This window comes from Cryptomeria japonica, chromosome 11 (genome assembly GCF_030272615.1).
Source record: "Cryptomeria japonica chromosome 11, Sugi_1.0, whole genome shotgun sequence".
NCBI classification, from domain to species: domain Eukaryota; kingdom Viridiplantae; phylum Streptophyta; class Pinopsida; order Cupressales; family Cupressaceae; genus Cryptomeria; species Cryptomeria japonica.
The window spans coordinates 422504022-422520821 of NC_081415.1; positions in this window are offsets into that span (position 1 = coordinate 422504022).

A 16800-nucleotide genomic window follows, 5' to 3' on the forward strand; every position below is an offset into this window, starting at 1 on the left:
CACTTAGTGGAATCATTAAATTAGGAAGAAAAGGACAAGTTCATACAGTTCTTTAAAAAATGCTCGATAAATTTTTCTTGGTCATATGCAGATATGTCAGGTTTAGATCCAGAATATTACATCACTTACGATTGTTATCAGGAATCAAACCGTACAAACAAAAACTCAGAAAGATGCATCCACAGATTGCATTACTGGTAAAAGTGGAACTACACAAACTTATGGATGTGGGCTTCATTAGACCTATTGACTATGTAGAGTGGATATCCAACCTAGTACCTATGACTAAGCCCACTGGGGGCATAAGAATCTGCACAAACTTCTGAGATCTAAATAAGGTATGTCCTAAGGATGATTTCTAGTTACCTAGCATAGACATGATAGTTGATCTAACTACTGGGAATGAAATGCTTTCACTAATGGATGGTTTCTCAGAATACAATCAAATTAGGAGTGCACCAGAAGATCAACACAAGATGACATTTACCTGTCCATGGGGAACATACTGTTGGAATGTCATGCCATTTGATCTTAAGAATGTTGGGGCAACATATCAAAGGGCTATGGCAACATTATTCCATGACATGATCAATAATATCATGGAGGATTATGTTGATGATCTACTAGATAAATTAAAAAGAAGAGAAGGTCACCTGGAAGTCCTTGCTAAGATATTTGATCGATTAGAATAATGCAGTCTCAGATTAAATCCAAAGAAGTGTGTGTTCGGTGTCACAACTGGAAAACTTCTAGGCTTTATTGTTTCTAACATAGGAATTGAGGTAGATCCAGATGTAACGTCATAAAATTGTGACCCTTACAATTTTGACCGCATTTTAGGCCCTCACCTTTGCAACTGCATCTCCCTACTCAATTGGGACCCCTCTTTGTATCATCCTTTTGAACCTCCTCCTTTTTTAGCTCTTGTGCCACCTTGTGACCCTACCCAAGCCCTAAAATAAGATAGGATAGGGGAGTGGTACCCCTATCCCCCTTAATACAGGGGCGTGGTGCCCCTTTCCCCCTTGGATAGGGGTGTGGCACCCCTATCCTCCCTCTTAGGGTGGCCCTAAGATGGGTCCATCCGGCTCTTGAACATAATTGTCTTTTTGGGGACTTAAATTCTCCTACATCAGCCTTCGATGAGATGAAAATTAGTCATCTTAGGCATGTATAAAAGGATACTTAATTCCCTCATTTAAGAGGAGAGAATATTGGCAAAAATTGGGTAAACAAGCGAAAGGTCTCTATTATCGTCATCAAGCATTCAAGTGTTCAAGCATCCATCAAGTCTTCTTATTCATGTGTCTTCTCCATTCATCCATTGGAGAAACATTACAACATTCATTTGCAAGCATGTGTGTGTGTTAGGGTTTTGTCATGTTACATGCCATTTCATGCAATACTTGTGATTACATTCAAGAAGCAAAGCAATCATCATCAACAAATTGCAGATCTACAAGGTTTACATTTCCATTATTTACATTTAAGTATTTGCAATTACTTTCTTTCAAGGTTGATTCCTCAACCGGGGTTGACTGAGGCAAACCCCTATCCACAACCCTTCTTCCCTTCTTTTTTGTGTGTAGGTTGTAGGTGCACAACTGTAATTGCAGTTTTAGGCTTCATTTTTAGAGACAGAAAAACCCTTTTCGGCGTGTGGATCTTTCAGAGGACTAGGTGCAACTTCAACCTAGTCCCGATGACTTTTCTCCAAATTTGCAGGGCAGATCTGTTTTAGTCTCAATATCTCATATCCAAAGTTACAGCGCGATCCTGAATCGGTAGCTCCTTATTTCATCCATTTTATCTCCATTTTCTACATAGTCAACAAGTCAACTTATCTATTTACAAAAGAGGGCAAATTAATTTTCAATCCTTGCAATCCACTTGGTATTCACATCCTTAGTTCCCTTGGATTTGGATCTAGTGGATTCAAGCCCCTCTTTTGAATGTAAATTTTCTCCCTAGTGAAAATCATCCTAGTGGTTTCCTTTCTCTCTCCTAGGTGGGGAACCACTAGGATCCAATTTTCCACTTTACACCAACAAAAGTCAAAGCGATGCAACCTTCGTCAACACTCAAGAAGTTAAGAGGATTACAAGAAAGATTTCAGTCTATAAGAAGGTTTATAGCACAGCTAGCAGATAAATGTCACCCATTTCAGCATTTACTCATAAAAGGAGTTACCTTCAAATGGATAGAATAGTGCCAAGAAGATTTTCAAGCTTTAAAAGATTATCTTTTGAATACTCCAGTATTAGTTCCACCTACTTAAGGAAAGCCTTTATTACTGTATATATCAGCCACAAACTCATCTTTGGGAGACCTTTTGGCACAACATGACGATCAAGGAAAGGAAAGAGCAATCTACTATATAAGTAGAACCCTAATTGGATATGAGCTTAATTACACTCCTATAGAACGAGTATGTCTAGCAGTTATCATCGCATTCGAGAAGCTTAGACACTATATGCTAAGTCACAAAGTTCAACTCATAGCACAATTTGATCCACTCAAGTATTTGTCGAGAAGAGCAACATTAATTGGAAGATTGGCCAAGTGGGTCATGATTTTAAGTGAGTTTGACATAGAGTATGTGGACAGAAAGGCAATCAAAGGGCAAATTATAGCATATCAATTAGAAAAAACTCCCTTCCAAGACAGTCACCCGCTACTAGTGGATTTTCCTGATGAATATGTGTTTACATTGACATCATCCACCACTTGAAAATTATACTTTGATGGTTATTACACAAATCATGGAGCAAGATTGGGATTCTCTTCATCACCCCTCAAGGTGATTCTATTTTGAAGTCATTCAGAATCAATTTTCCTCGTACAAACAATATAGATAAATATGAAGCTCTCATCATAGGACTTTGTACCGCTATACAGTGGAGGATAAAATAATTACAAGTATATCGTGACTCACAATTGATTGTCAATCAAGTCAATGATGACTATAACACAAAAGATGATAAACTGATGCCTTATAAACAAATGGAAGAAGATTGTGAAGAACATTTCGGTAACATCACTTTTGAGAAGATTCCAAGAATGCAGAATAAGGCAGCAGATGCCATGGCTACAGTAGGGTCTCTCCTAGACCTCCCTAACCATGAAACTCAGTTCGAGTTCATTGTAGAACAATTGATCGTATTGGCATATAAGATTCCCTCATCAGAATATGTATGTGTAATTGTGGGTCCTAAATCCCCATGGTATAACAAGATATACACATACACATAATCAATATATATCTCCTGATTTGTCAAGAAATCAAAAGAAGACTCTTATTGTTCAAACATCCAGACATACCATTATTGCTGACACATTGTACAAAAAGATCCTTGATGGGACACTTCTTTGATGTCTTAATTTTGAAGAAGCGCAACTTGCATTGAAAGAGGCACATGATGGAATTTGTGGTGCACATCCAAGTGGCCCTGCACTATCAAAGAAGTTACTAAGAACTGGATACTATTGGCCTCCTATGGAAAAGGATGCCTACAAATATGTATAGAAGTGTAGACAATGTCAAGTGTGAAGAGGGGAAAAACCAGCAAGGTGGATTGAGGTGGTTAGTGCACAAACAAAACACTAAAAGATATTAAAACATGAAACATGCATAAAACCACATAAAAACATAAAGACAAAGCTTATACCTTTCTATTTTTACCTCTCCCTTGGATTGAGCTTGATGAAGTGGATGATGAGGATGCGCCCTTGATGCTCCACTTGATGTGTTGCTTGCTTGATTGTGATGTGGATTGATCTCCTTTGCTCAACAAGAATAATGGTTTTGATAGGATTATTGGATGGACTTTGGATGGATTTGAATTGAAAGATTGGAGAAAGAAGAGGAGAAAAGAGTAGCATGACAATGCATGAGAAGTGGATGATTTGTGAGGAGAATAGGCTCCAATTTATAGATTGGAGAAGGCCAATGGAGGGCCAAGATTGATTTGATTATGAAGGGTTGAGATTGACTTTAGATAGAAGGCATGGATCAAGGGTGTCTTTGGAAAATAAACAGGAATATAAAATTCCTTTGGAAAAAGGGGGGAGAAATTTGAATTTCAAACATGAGGAATTAAAAATTCCAAAATAAGGATGCATTGAGGGATTCAAAGAAATTTGAATTTCTTTGAGAGACTCAATGTTGATGTGACATGAGTGGGAATTAAAAATTGAGGGATAATGATAATCATGATTATGAGAGATTCTAGAAGGATTAATTAGGTTGTGGGATTAGGAAAAGTGATTTGTAGGAATCACATGACTAGGTTAATTAATTAGAATTAATTAACTAAGTGGGTTTAGAAGAAATAATTATTGGAGGGGACTTTAAAGGAATAGGGGAATAATTAATTTATCTGATAAATTAATTACTGGACAATAGTGATAGGATTAATTAAATTGGATCTAATTGATTCTGAGAGGAATGAGGATAACACAATTAAAGTCAATTAATTATGTTGATAGGCTTAAATTAATTAAATATTAATTTTAGGTGTCTACATTTTGCCCCTCTTTGATATAGCATCATGAAATGATGTTATATCAAAGAAGAATAAAACATAATGGAAGAAAAGGATAAGGACTAGTAGCATGATACCCCAGTTATGAGATGAAGAAAAGGATAAGGACTAGTAGCACGATGCCCCAATCATGAGATGAGGAAGAAAAGGACAAGGACTAGTAGCATGATGCCCCAGTTATGAGATGAAGAAAAGGATAAGGACAAGTATCACGATGCCCCAGTCATGAGATGATGAAGAGAAGGATAAGGACTAGTAGCATGATGCCCTAGTCATGAGATGAGGAAGAATGATGAGGAGTAAGGATGACGAGGAAGCAGTGGTGTGCCCCCTCAAGAGGACATACGGGTTCGAAGAACACGAGTGTGCTCTCGAAAGGAATTAGAAGAATAAGTGATGAAAGGATGAAGATAATGAAAGAGGGAACTAGGATGTGTTAGAGCGTTGTGAATGAAATGAGACAAAGAAATGATAAATGGATTGGATTTTTTGTTGACCAAGTATAGAGAGAAAACTTAGATTTGATGTTGCCATGGATATTCTATACCACTGATTATAAGAACTAGGATGATATGAAGATCTGAAGCGTGGACTGACACTCAGTTGAACAGGAATGCCTTGCACATAATCATGCAAGTGTTGATAAACACTAATGCAGGGTTGTTGGTTCATACAAGGAAGACCTTCAAACACACCATGCCATGAAAACTATGCCCCATTATACACCAGCCAAGACATACCAAGATATAGGATGATCAAGGCAATCCTGAACAAGTATATTCTTGGGACACAAGATGAAAACAAAGCAAAAAGCTCAAGCATGCAAACAACATGCACATGACCAACTGACATCTCTTGCCATGAGTAGGACATGGATTTGGATAAACTGTCGGACTAGGGAAGGATACATCCCAATGGGTAGGTGATGGATTGATTGGCGGATGACAAAAGACAAGTTGGATGTGCAAGATCTGCAAGTGAGAGGATTGCCACTTGGATTTGATTAGCGTAGTATAGATGGGTGCTTGGATTAGGCACAAGTCAGTGCGAGCTCAGGTAGATGGGGAAAGCTCAGTTTGACAGATTGGATAGGATTGGAATAAGAATAAATGATTATATAGGATGAAAAAGGGGGATGGATGATTGAGTAGGATTGGATTGGGGTTGGGATTATTGATTAAATTGGGAGAGATGGAGAATATGATTGGATGAGATAGGATTGGATTAGAAATTGGATAGGATGGGGTGGATTGGTGGATAGGATGTGATTTGAATTGGAAGAGATGGAGAATATGATTGGATGATATAAGATTGGATTAGAAATTGGATAGGATCGGGTGAATTGGTGGATAGCATATGATTGAATGGAACCAATGACAAGGGAGAACCAAGGATTGGTAAGAGGATAGATGGATGAGGGATTTGTTTGGATAGGAGATGGAGGGAATAAGTGGATGGATATGGATAGGAAATGGAGGAATAAAGGATGGAGGTTAGGGTGATGGAGACCCAAGGACTATGCTGCAAAGGAGTGCAATGCCCCACACTAGAGGTAGTGGAATTAAGGATGCAATGAATGGTGGATAAAGATGTATGAGGTAGAAGGATAATGTGTAATGGATATGGATGGTAGAGGATTAAGGCTTGAATGCTCTAAAGCAGGCATGCATATACATTGTTTTACCTCTTATATGATCAAGATGAAAGATATGAATGGAGGATTTATTTTGATAGGATGAGGGATATGAGATGGAGGATATGGATATGATAGTCAAGATCAAAGATAGGAAAGGAGAATGGACTTAGATAGGATGCAGATGGATGGGAGGATTGTGTGGGTGAAGTTTGCCCCCAATTATAGAGTGCAAGGGGATGAGGGGATTACACGTGATGCTTGTTTGCCAAGTTTTCATCATGGTACGTACCCAAGGCGCCAAAAGAAGTGATTTTCACCATTGGATGAAATGATTTTTTTTTTAATTTTTTTTTTTTGTATTTTTCTTGATTTTTTTTTTTGAATTTTAATTATTTTTGAATTTTTGGAATAGTTTGGATGGATAAGGATGAGGATGAGTAGATATGAAAGATAGTGGATGTGTGGAGGAAGGGAGGACTCAAGCATCTAGTTACATATATGGTATCCCTTAGTGTTTCTTTGAAGTGGAGGTATGCTCATAGATGTTAGTAACAATAATTGGGGAGATGAAATGGATAGGGGATGAAAGATAAGGATTTTGAAAGGATAGGACTAACGGAATGGGATTGTGAAAAATTGATGGTGGATAATGGATGGGGTTTTGAATAATTTGTGGAAGATCAACATTGGCACACACCTTGAAGGGTGGTGGAGTAGTGGAGGAGAGTGTTTCGGATTAGATGGGGGATAGAGTGTGGATTTTAGGAAATGAGGACCTAAAATAGAAGGAGTTGGGATGGTGGATTTTGGGACATAAGGACCCAAAATGGATTTTGAAGATGGAGGAGTATTAGGTGGAGGATTGGAGGACTTATGAATGGATGGAGCTTTTGGATCAGCAAGTTTGGATGCCAATTTTGATTTTACTTTGGGATGCATTTCTTCTTTGGGAATCCACATAGTTTTTGATTTTTTCTTTTGGGGCCTTTGTGGCCTTTTTGATTTTTCTTTCTTTCGGATCACATTTTTCTTTTGAGCATGTCATTTTGAGAGGACATGTTGATCCTTTGATTTTTGTGGATTTTGAGCTTTATGCTTTTTAGATTGGGCATCCAAATTGCTTTCAATAGAAATGGGATGGGTGCATGAGGATGAAGGATTGATGGATTTTATGGATGGGATGGTGGAAAGAGGGTGTTGGGAGGCATCCAAGGATGTGTGCCTTGTTGATATTGCTTAGGGATTATTTGAGGTGATGGAGTGGTGGATGGAGGGATGTAAGGACCCAATATGGATGAAGGGATGGAGGACTTGAGGAGACTTGGCCACTTTTCTTTGAGGTGAGGATTTTATCTCCTTTGCTAGCATGTCTTGGATAAGATTATGGATGATGGATTTGGAGGATGTGGACATTAGTATTTTGGAGGATTAAGATTAGATGGAGGATTGGGATTGGGATTGGGATTGGAATTGGATGGAGGATTAGGATAATGGATTGGGGAATTAGGATTAATGATTGGAGGACTATAGAGTAAAGGATTTGGATGGGGAGTAGAGGTAATGAATGCATTGTCGAAGGATGGGGATTGGGATGTAGATGAGGGGGGAGATTGAGGTATACATATTGGATTAGAGGAGTATGTGGATGAGGGATAATATGGAGATATGGATGGGGAATAAGATGGAGATATGGATGGGGAATAAGATGGATTTCCCTTGTCGAAGGTAGAGGAAGGATAAGAGGTATGGTATAGATTGGGATTGGGTGTAATGTGTTGAGATGGGATCGATGAAGGTATGATAGGCGAGTGGGAGATTATGGGATTAACTTGGTAGGAAGATTCGTGAACTTCCATGAGCATCTTCTCATACCAAGCTTTGAAATTTTGGGTAGTCATGTTGAGAGTGAAGGATTAGATTGGAATTGGATGAATATGTTTCGGAGGGGAAAGATTATGAAAATGATGTTAAATGAAGATGAGGATTAGGAATTGGCTTTGAATGATGATGGATTAGATTTGATTAGAATTAGATTGGATTTGATTTGGATTGGAACTGGTGAGTCCTTGGGTTAGGACTTGATTTGATTGGATTGGTCCTTGGATTAGGACTTGATTGGATTGGATTAGCTTGCATTGAATTAGATTAGATTTGATTTGATTGGATGATTGATTGAATGGATTGGATTGAATTGGATTAGATGGGATTGGATTGGATTGGATTAGGTTGGATTTGATTTGATTTGATTTGATTGGATTGGATTGGATTGGATTGGATTGGATTGGATTGGATTGGATTAGTCCTTGGATTTGATTTGATTTGATTTGATTTGATTTGATTGGATTGGATTGGATTGGATTAGTCCTTGGATTAGGACTTGGTTTGATTGGATTGGATTTGATAATCGGATTAGGAAGATGGATGGATTTGATTGATTGGAATTTTGGAGATTTGATTGGATTAGAGGGAGAATGATTATGGAAGAGCGGATAGATAATAGGAAGAATAAAGGGGGATGCTACCCAAAGTTGGATGAATGATTTGGAAAAAAATATTGGTTGAGGGAGGATGATTATTTGAGCGGATGAAAGTGGATTGGGGATTGGAGAATTTCTTGGATAGATAGAAATGGATTAAATATTTGATGATGACAAGATGGAATTTGGAAAGAGGGATGATTGATTGGTTGTGGGGGATGGACTTGGAAAGAGATGTTAAGTAAAGAAAACACAATGGTCAAAAGAAGTTAGACTCAAAAAACACTCATGCTCCTTCACAACATATCCTATGGGGAGAAAAAAAAATAGTCAATGGATCCCAACTGGTTTCCCAGCTACGCTTACCCAAAGCGAACACTTAGATGCTTGACCCCACTGGCTCCCCTCCACAACACTCACTTCTTCAGGGCAGCCAAGCATCAATTCCCATGAAAACTCCTCATGGAAAACTTTGTGTCTCTACTAAGGACTGTAAAAATATGGGTGGCTTCAGAGGTCCGACCTCCTGCACCAATGACTAGAAGGTTTTTGGCCACTATGTACAAGGTGTTTAATATGTCTTCCCATTAGGAGCTACCCTTCATAGTTGCACAAGTGCAATTGAGGCCTATAGCCCAACGAAGCACTAAGAACTTAGTAGTCACGCAAGTGTGATTGAGATCTCTCGGATCCTACTAAGCACCCAATGTGAGAGTGAACTCTCATATAGCCCCAACCATTGACCCTTTCATCATCAATGTCCTATTTATTATAGTGAGTTGGGAACTCCAGGTCCGGGTGTACTCACTTGGTTCGTTCCCCTCTTACCTTCTCAAAGAGAAAGTTGGGAGGGCAGGCTCGCTAAGGGTAACACAAGCAATAAAATTAGAAAAAACCAAAGGGGTCTAGATTTCTGATTGCCTAGATAGGAAAGAGCATACTCTCCTACCCTTTGACTCTTCAATACAAGACTATTTTTCCCCCTAATTAGATCTAGATGCCTAAGAAAATGATTAAAAGGACACAATGTTTGCTTGTATCTCCTTAGGTAACCTGCAAGAATGATGGATTAGTAGTTTTTGTGATAATCAATCTTGGGCATTCGAAAGAAAAGAAGCTGCAAACACAAGAGGATTAGCCCAAAAAAAATATTGCAAAATCAGTTTTCTTATGATTTTCTAAGTAATTTCAAAAAAACGTTTGATAAAAACTGATTTTATATGCTAAAAATATGGAAATCTAAAGTTCAAAAAGAAGGGTTGACTTTGCACATGTTAAAATATTTTTTAAAAATAGATATGAAAAATCTAAAGACAACCCATTTTAGATCTCTGAATCCCCTTTCCAACGCATTTTGGATTGAGGTGGTTAGTGTACAAACAAAACACTAAAAGATATTAAAACATGAAACATGCATAAAACCACATAAAAACATAAAGACAAAGCTTATACCTTGTTATTTTTACCTCTCCCGCGGATTGAGCTTGATGAAGTGGATGATGAGGATGCGCCCTTGATGCTCCACTTGATGTGCTGCTTACTTGATTGTGATGTGGATTGATCTCCTTTGCTCAACAAGAATAATGGATCTGATAGGATTATTGGATGGACTTTGGATGGATTTGAATTGAAAGATTGGAGAAAGAAGAGGAGAAAAGAGCAGCATGACAATGCATGAGAAGTGGATGATTTGTGAGGAGAATAGGCTCCAATTTATAGATTGGAGAAGGCCAATGGAGGGCCAATATTGATTTAATTATGAAGGGTTGAGATTGATTTTAGATAGAAGGCATGAATCAAGGGTGCCTTGGGAAAATAAATAGGAATATAAAATTCCTTTGGAAAAAGGGGGGAGAAATTTGAATTTCAAACATGAGGAATTAAAAATTCCAAAATAAGGATGCATTGAGGGATTCAAATAAATTTGAATTTCTTTGAGAGACTCAATGTTGATGTGACATGAGTGGGAATAAAAAATTGAGGGATAATGATAATCATGATTATGAGAGATTCTAGAAGGATTAATTAGGCTAAGTGGGATTAGGAAAAGTGATTTGTAGGAATCACATGACTAGGTTAATTAATTAGAATTAATTAACTGAGTGGGTTTAGAGGAAATAATTATTGGAGGGGACTTTAGAGGAATAAGGGAATAATTTATTTATTTGATAAATTAATTATTGGACAATAGTGACAGGATTAATTAAATTCGATTTAATTGATTCTTAGAGGAATAAGGATAACACAATTAAAAGTCAATTAATTATGTTGATAGGCTTAAATTAATTAAATATTAATTTTAGGTGTCTACAAAGTGCATGGGGACCTCATTCATGCACTGACACAGGATATCCAACCTATCATATACCCTAGCCATTTTCACAATGGGGGTTAGATCTTGTTGGTAAAGTTAATCCTACTTCATCCAATGGGCACAAATTCATCTTAATGGCTACTAAGTATTTTACCAAACGGGTCAAGGAATTTCCTCTAACATACACCATTGGTAAGCAAATAGAAAAATTCATGCTTAACTACATCATTTGTCGGTACGGGATTCCAATATGTATAATCAGTGATAATGGACGTTCGTTTAAGAATCAAGGAATGAGTGAACTGTGTGAACAATTCCAGATACAATAGAGATTTGCAATGCCCTATTATCTGCAAAGTAATGGACAAGCAGAGGTAAAAAACAAGACAATATTGAAGATCCTGAAGAAAGCTGTCACTGATGCAGGATGAGACTGACATCTCCAGTTAAATCCCACTCTATGGGCTTACAGAATAGGGGTACACACACCTACAAGAGCAACACCCTATTCATTGGTCTATGGTACATAATCAATATTACCTATTGAGATAGAACTACCATATTTAAGAGTCTCCCTAAAACACATCATATCAGAGGAATAATATCGAGTTGCAACGTTGCAAGAGATTTAAATGCTCGATGAAAATCGACAAATTGCTTTAAATCACTTGCAAGGCTACCAAAATAGACTAAGAAGGAGTTACAATAAATGAGTACGACCAAGGAATTTTGAAGTAGGAGATCTTGGTCTCAAGGAGAACCAAAGGAACCTAGGAGAGTGTGAAAAGCTAGGGAAGTTTGAACCTAACTAGCTAGGTCCTTTCATCATAACAAGGGTCATAGGAAATAGAGCATATGACTTGGCTACCATGGAGGGAGATCCACTTCTTGAACCTATGAACAACATGCACCATAAATGATACTACATCTAAGGGATAGGTTAGTTTAGGTTTTAATTTCCACATTGCATCTTATTTTATTAAAAAGCATTGCATCACATATAGTTTATTTTTCAAATGAATCACATTCACAAAGTTTCTACATTAGCATGTATCAACATCAATAGCACAAGACAACTGTCCAAGTTTATCATCCATTTTCATTCAAGAGTGTAGTATCATAAAATTGCAACCCTAGCAATTTATGACTACATTAGGGTCCTCATGCATGTGAACTCGAATCCTCTAGCCTGATTGGAGATTGACAAGTGCTTGGATTGCAAAAAAAGCTACTTCCTTGGCCTCTGCATCACCCCGACAACATTTTGTCCTGAAGAAAGGGGTAGGGTCCTTCCTAGAGCATGCCTTGTGGGTTGTGCCTTGGGTGGGAAACTCCCTCGATGTCAACCCATGATGAAATTTAAATCCACTAACATGTATTTAAGGGGCATTCATCCTCTCATTTGCATAAGTGGAAGAAGCATAAGCTAGATAGGTCAAAGTTAGAGAGATTCAAGTTGCATAAGCGATCAAGCATTCAAGCATTCAAGCATTCTTTTCCAGCATTGAGCATTCTCAAGTCTCCCTTCAAGGCTAGGTGTTGCATTCAAGTCAAGGATTCAACCATTGAAGAGGAGATCCCTTTCAACATTCAATTCCAAACAAGCATTTTTTATCGGCATTGCTACTATAACCTCCCTTGAGCTGATTTACAATTCAGTCTTTCATTTACATCCACTTGCAAGTACTTTCTTTCAATACTTGGTTAATTCCAAAATTGGGGTTTGACCTAAAGACAAACCCCCAATCCCAACACATTTCCCTCTCTTTTCTGTGTGTAGGTTGCAGGTGCACAACTGTACTTTTGGATTCAGGCTTCATTTGCAGAGGCAGAAAAACCCTTTTCATTTCGTGGATTTTTCGGAAGACCATGTACATTCCCGCCACGGTCCAGACAACTTTTCCTCAAATTCGCAGGGTGACTTGGTCTCTACATTTTACTGCCAAATATAGGTGCACAACTTCATCCCATATTCTGATCTCAAGTTATAATCGATTCTTTCACTTTTGCACTACATAATTTAATCAATTCCTTTCCATTTCAAACAAAGAAAAGGGGGATCATCCTAACATTCTCAATTCATTCAGAATTTAATCTATCATCTTTGTGTGGAGATTGAATCTAGTGAATTATCTCATCCCTTATCTTCCTAATGTAATGGTGAAAAGTGCTTGAAGGATAATCAATAGTGAAACTCTCATCTCTCTTTGAGGGAAAGGGTTGTTTTCTTCTTGATCCATCATTCATCATTCTCCTCCATTTCATTTTGGTGAACCCGACATCTTGCATGCTTTCCTTTGTACAACATTGCATATTTTTCATTTACAAGTGTCAACTTTCTACCGACTTAGTGGTTAATTCATTAAAAACCCTAGTTTTTTAAATTAAAATTGAACTTGTGATTTGTAAAAAATTGTTTGTGGTTATCTTAAATCTGAAAATTGTTTTGTTTGTCAAATTCAATTCCGTCATTGTCTTGTTCAATTTATAATTAAAATTTACAAAATTAAGAGGTTACTTGTTAAAACACTAATTTTCAAATATCATATTGAACTTGTGCAAAAATTGGATTTCAATTTAATTTTTAGATTTCTGCTTGTTCTCATATTTGTCTTCAATCCTACAATTGAAAATTTCAATTTCCCCCCTTTTTCCCAAAATTCAAATTTCAAAATTAAGTGGTTAGGTCATCAAACTCTAATTTTTAAAATTAATTGGATTTTGTGTAAATTTCAAATCAATTTCAGTTACATTCAGATTTATAAACATTTTTCAAGGTGTCCCTATCAATTAGGTTTGACCCCTTTCAAAATTGCAATTCAATTCCTCTTTTTCTTCAAAACCCTAATAGGGTCCTATTTTCACCTTTGTGCCTTCATTTCGCCCATCTAGAGATCATAAAATTCACCAATTTTTTGGGGTTAGCTTTTAAATCATCATAATAGCCATCCTTGAAAATTTCAAAAAAAGTTGATCGGACCATGTGCTTTCCGCTACGGTCCTAGGCTTTTTTCCCGAAATATTGGGAGACTGTTATGACTGTATTTAATAGCCTAAATCCAGAAGATTGGCTGATTTTATCGGGTTTTTATCCCTCTAGAATTGAGAATATCTTCAAAATTCAACATTTCAACTCTCGAGAATTTTTTTTAAATTAAGAGGTTAATTATAGCCTGCCCTGATTTTAAAAATTCTAATTTTAAAATTCCAATTTCCTTTCCTTTTTGGAAATTGTGTCATCATCTTCCCCCAACAAAGTTCAAATTGTGTAATCATTATGTTCTTGAATTTTGCATTACTCAATTTTGTAAGCTTTGTTCCACAATTCAAAATTCAAATTTTCCCTCTAGTGCATGAGTTTTACAAGTATCAGTCCTACCTATCCTATCCCCATTAGACAAAGCATTAGAATTAAGGCTTCCCAAGGTTTAATTACCGAGGGGATGGAGGCTAATTTGGGTGACTTGTTGAATGAGGATCATGCTAATTCTTCCCATCCTAATCATGTGCCTATTGATAGATCTCATGATGCAGAAGAAGCTTTAACTAGGGTTTATTTATATCATCTTTCTACATTGGACAATCAATTGGACAATTTTCAATAATGGATGTCCCAAGAATACCCTAATAGTGAAGCTCTTTCATTAATTGAAGGTCTTAAGCGCATGCTTCAAAGTGATAAGAATGGAATTGATATATTGCGTGGCATTGCACATATTGTTGATTCTAATGTCATTCCTATCAAGAGTTGTGCCGAAACCCTAGGTTATTCACAACCTTCAACACAAGTCAATTCCTCTATTCCTTTGACCAATCCTATGACTAGTATTCCTACTTTCACATCTAACATCATGACTACTTCAACTCAAAATGTCATTCCTACAACCATAGGTCATGGGGGAAATCCCTCTTCTTCATTTAATCCTCCATCAATGCCTATGTCTTCCATGAGTATTCCTATTATTCCTCAACCAATCAGTGTGACACAAGGGGGCAATTCCTTCAACAACTTTATTCCTCTTTTAAGTGTCCCTTTTCCTACCCAATCATCACCAATGCCTACTTATCATAGTGTCCCACCACCTTATTCTCAGTCCATGCCTTCTTTCAACAACATCACACCACCTTCTCAATCACCTATGTCTAACATGAATTCTTCTACCGAAATGACAATTAACAATCTTGCTCAAATCGTGTCTTCTTTACAAAAACAAATTGGTTTCATGAGTCAATCCAAGTTTAGTGTGCCCACCTTTGATGTTGCGAGCCCACTTTCTCTTGATATTATTAAAGTCGTGCCACCTAAACATATTGAGATCCCTCAATTGGAACTCTATAATGGAAAAGGTGATCCTCTTATGAATGTCAAAACATTTCAAACCTTGTGTACTGATTTTGCTTATGATCAAAGATTGCTTTCAAAATTGTTTACAAGAACACTAAGAGATAAGGCCTTACAATGGTATTTCTCTTTGTCTTCTTATTCTATCACTTCATTTCAACAACTAGCAAATGCTTTCATCGAACAATTTCAAAACAACATTGGTCCTAAAATCACTTTGATTAATTTAATGCATTGTAAACAAGGTATTAAAGAAAAAGTAACTGATTTCATTGGTAGATATAAGAATTTGTATGCTCAATTTTTTTTTCATGTGCCTGATAATGATATTCAAAGAATTTGTATTTCTAATTTACAAAAATATATTAGGGAAAAGCTTCTTTTGTCTGAGTTTTCTTCTTTTCCGTAGTTGTGCGCAACACTCCACAATTATCAACTGGCTATGAGTCAAATGGAGCAATCCACTCTTGTGGCTCCGAGTGATAAGGGGGAGAGTGTTCAAAAACCATTTGCGAAGTTCAAACCAACAAAAATCTTCATCAAGTCCAATGATCCAATCAACAACAACCATGTGAATGCTACAACAGGTGTGCCTCCTATTTCTAAATTTTTCCAAAGAGAGACAATTTACTCCTTTAAATGAATCTCTGTATATGTCTCAGTTATTTCATAGAAATGTTATCAAACTTCCTCCTATAAAACAAGTTTATCCTTCCAAACTTGCATCTCCTTATTTTGATAACAATTCTTTTTGCCAACTTCATCGTCAACCTGGTCATGATACTGAGAAATGTTTTGCATTGAAAAATAAGGTTCAAGACTTGATTGATAATAATATTGTATTTGTGGAAGGTGTGAATGATAAAGGGAATAAATTAGTTTCTCCTCCTAATAAAACTCTTAAGATTTTCACTAATCCCTTGCCATCTCATACCTCTAATGTTATTAAGATCGTTCCTAATTCTCTTACTTCTGAAGTATTCATATGTATGGCTCTAAACTTGGTTAATATGGTAGAAACACAAGATATGCCTAAGGATCCTTGTATTGCATTTGACCCTAGTGAGACCATTAGAGGACCAGATAACCCTTTATACATAGTTGCAAATGTTAAGGATATCCCTTGCCATGGTGCCTTGATTGATCCCTCTTGCATGGTTAATGCCATAACTAAAGAGTATCTTTTCACTTTACAATTGCATAAACCACTATATGATGCTTCTAATGTAGTTGTGAAGTTATTTTATGGTTTCTCTTGTCCTACCATTGGTTCCATCACCCTTCCTATTGAAGTTCATAGTAAATCCTTGGATGTTGACTTTGTTATCATACCTTCTTCTGAGAAATTCCATGTGAAGCTGGGCTATCCTTGGCTATCTTCCATGAAGGCTATTGCTTCTCCAATCCACAAGTGTCTTAAATTTCCTCACAATGGAGAAATAATAACCGTGAACCATAGCTTGTTTTGTCCATCCGAAAGAAGCCCT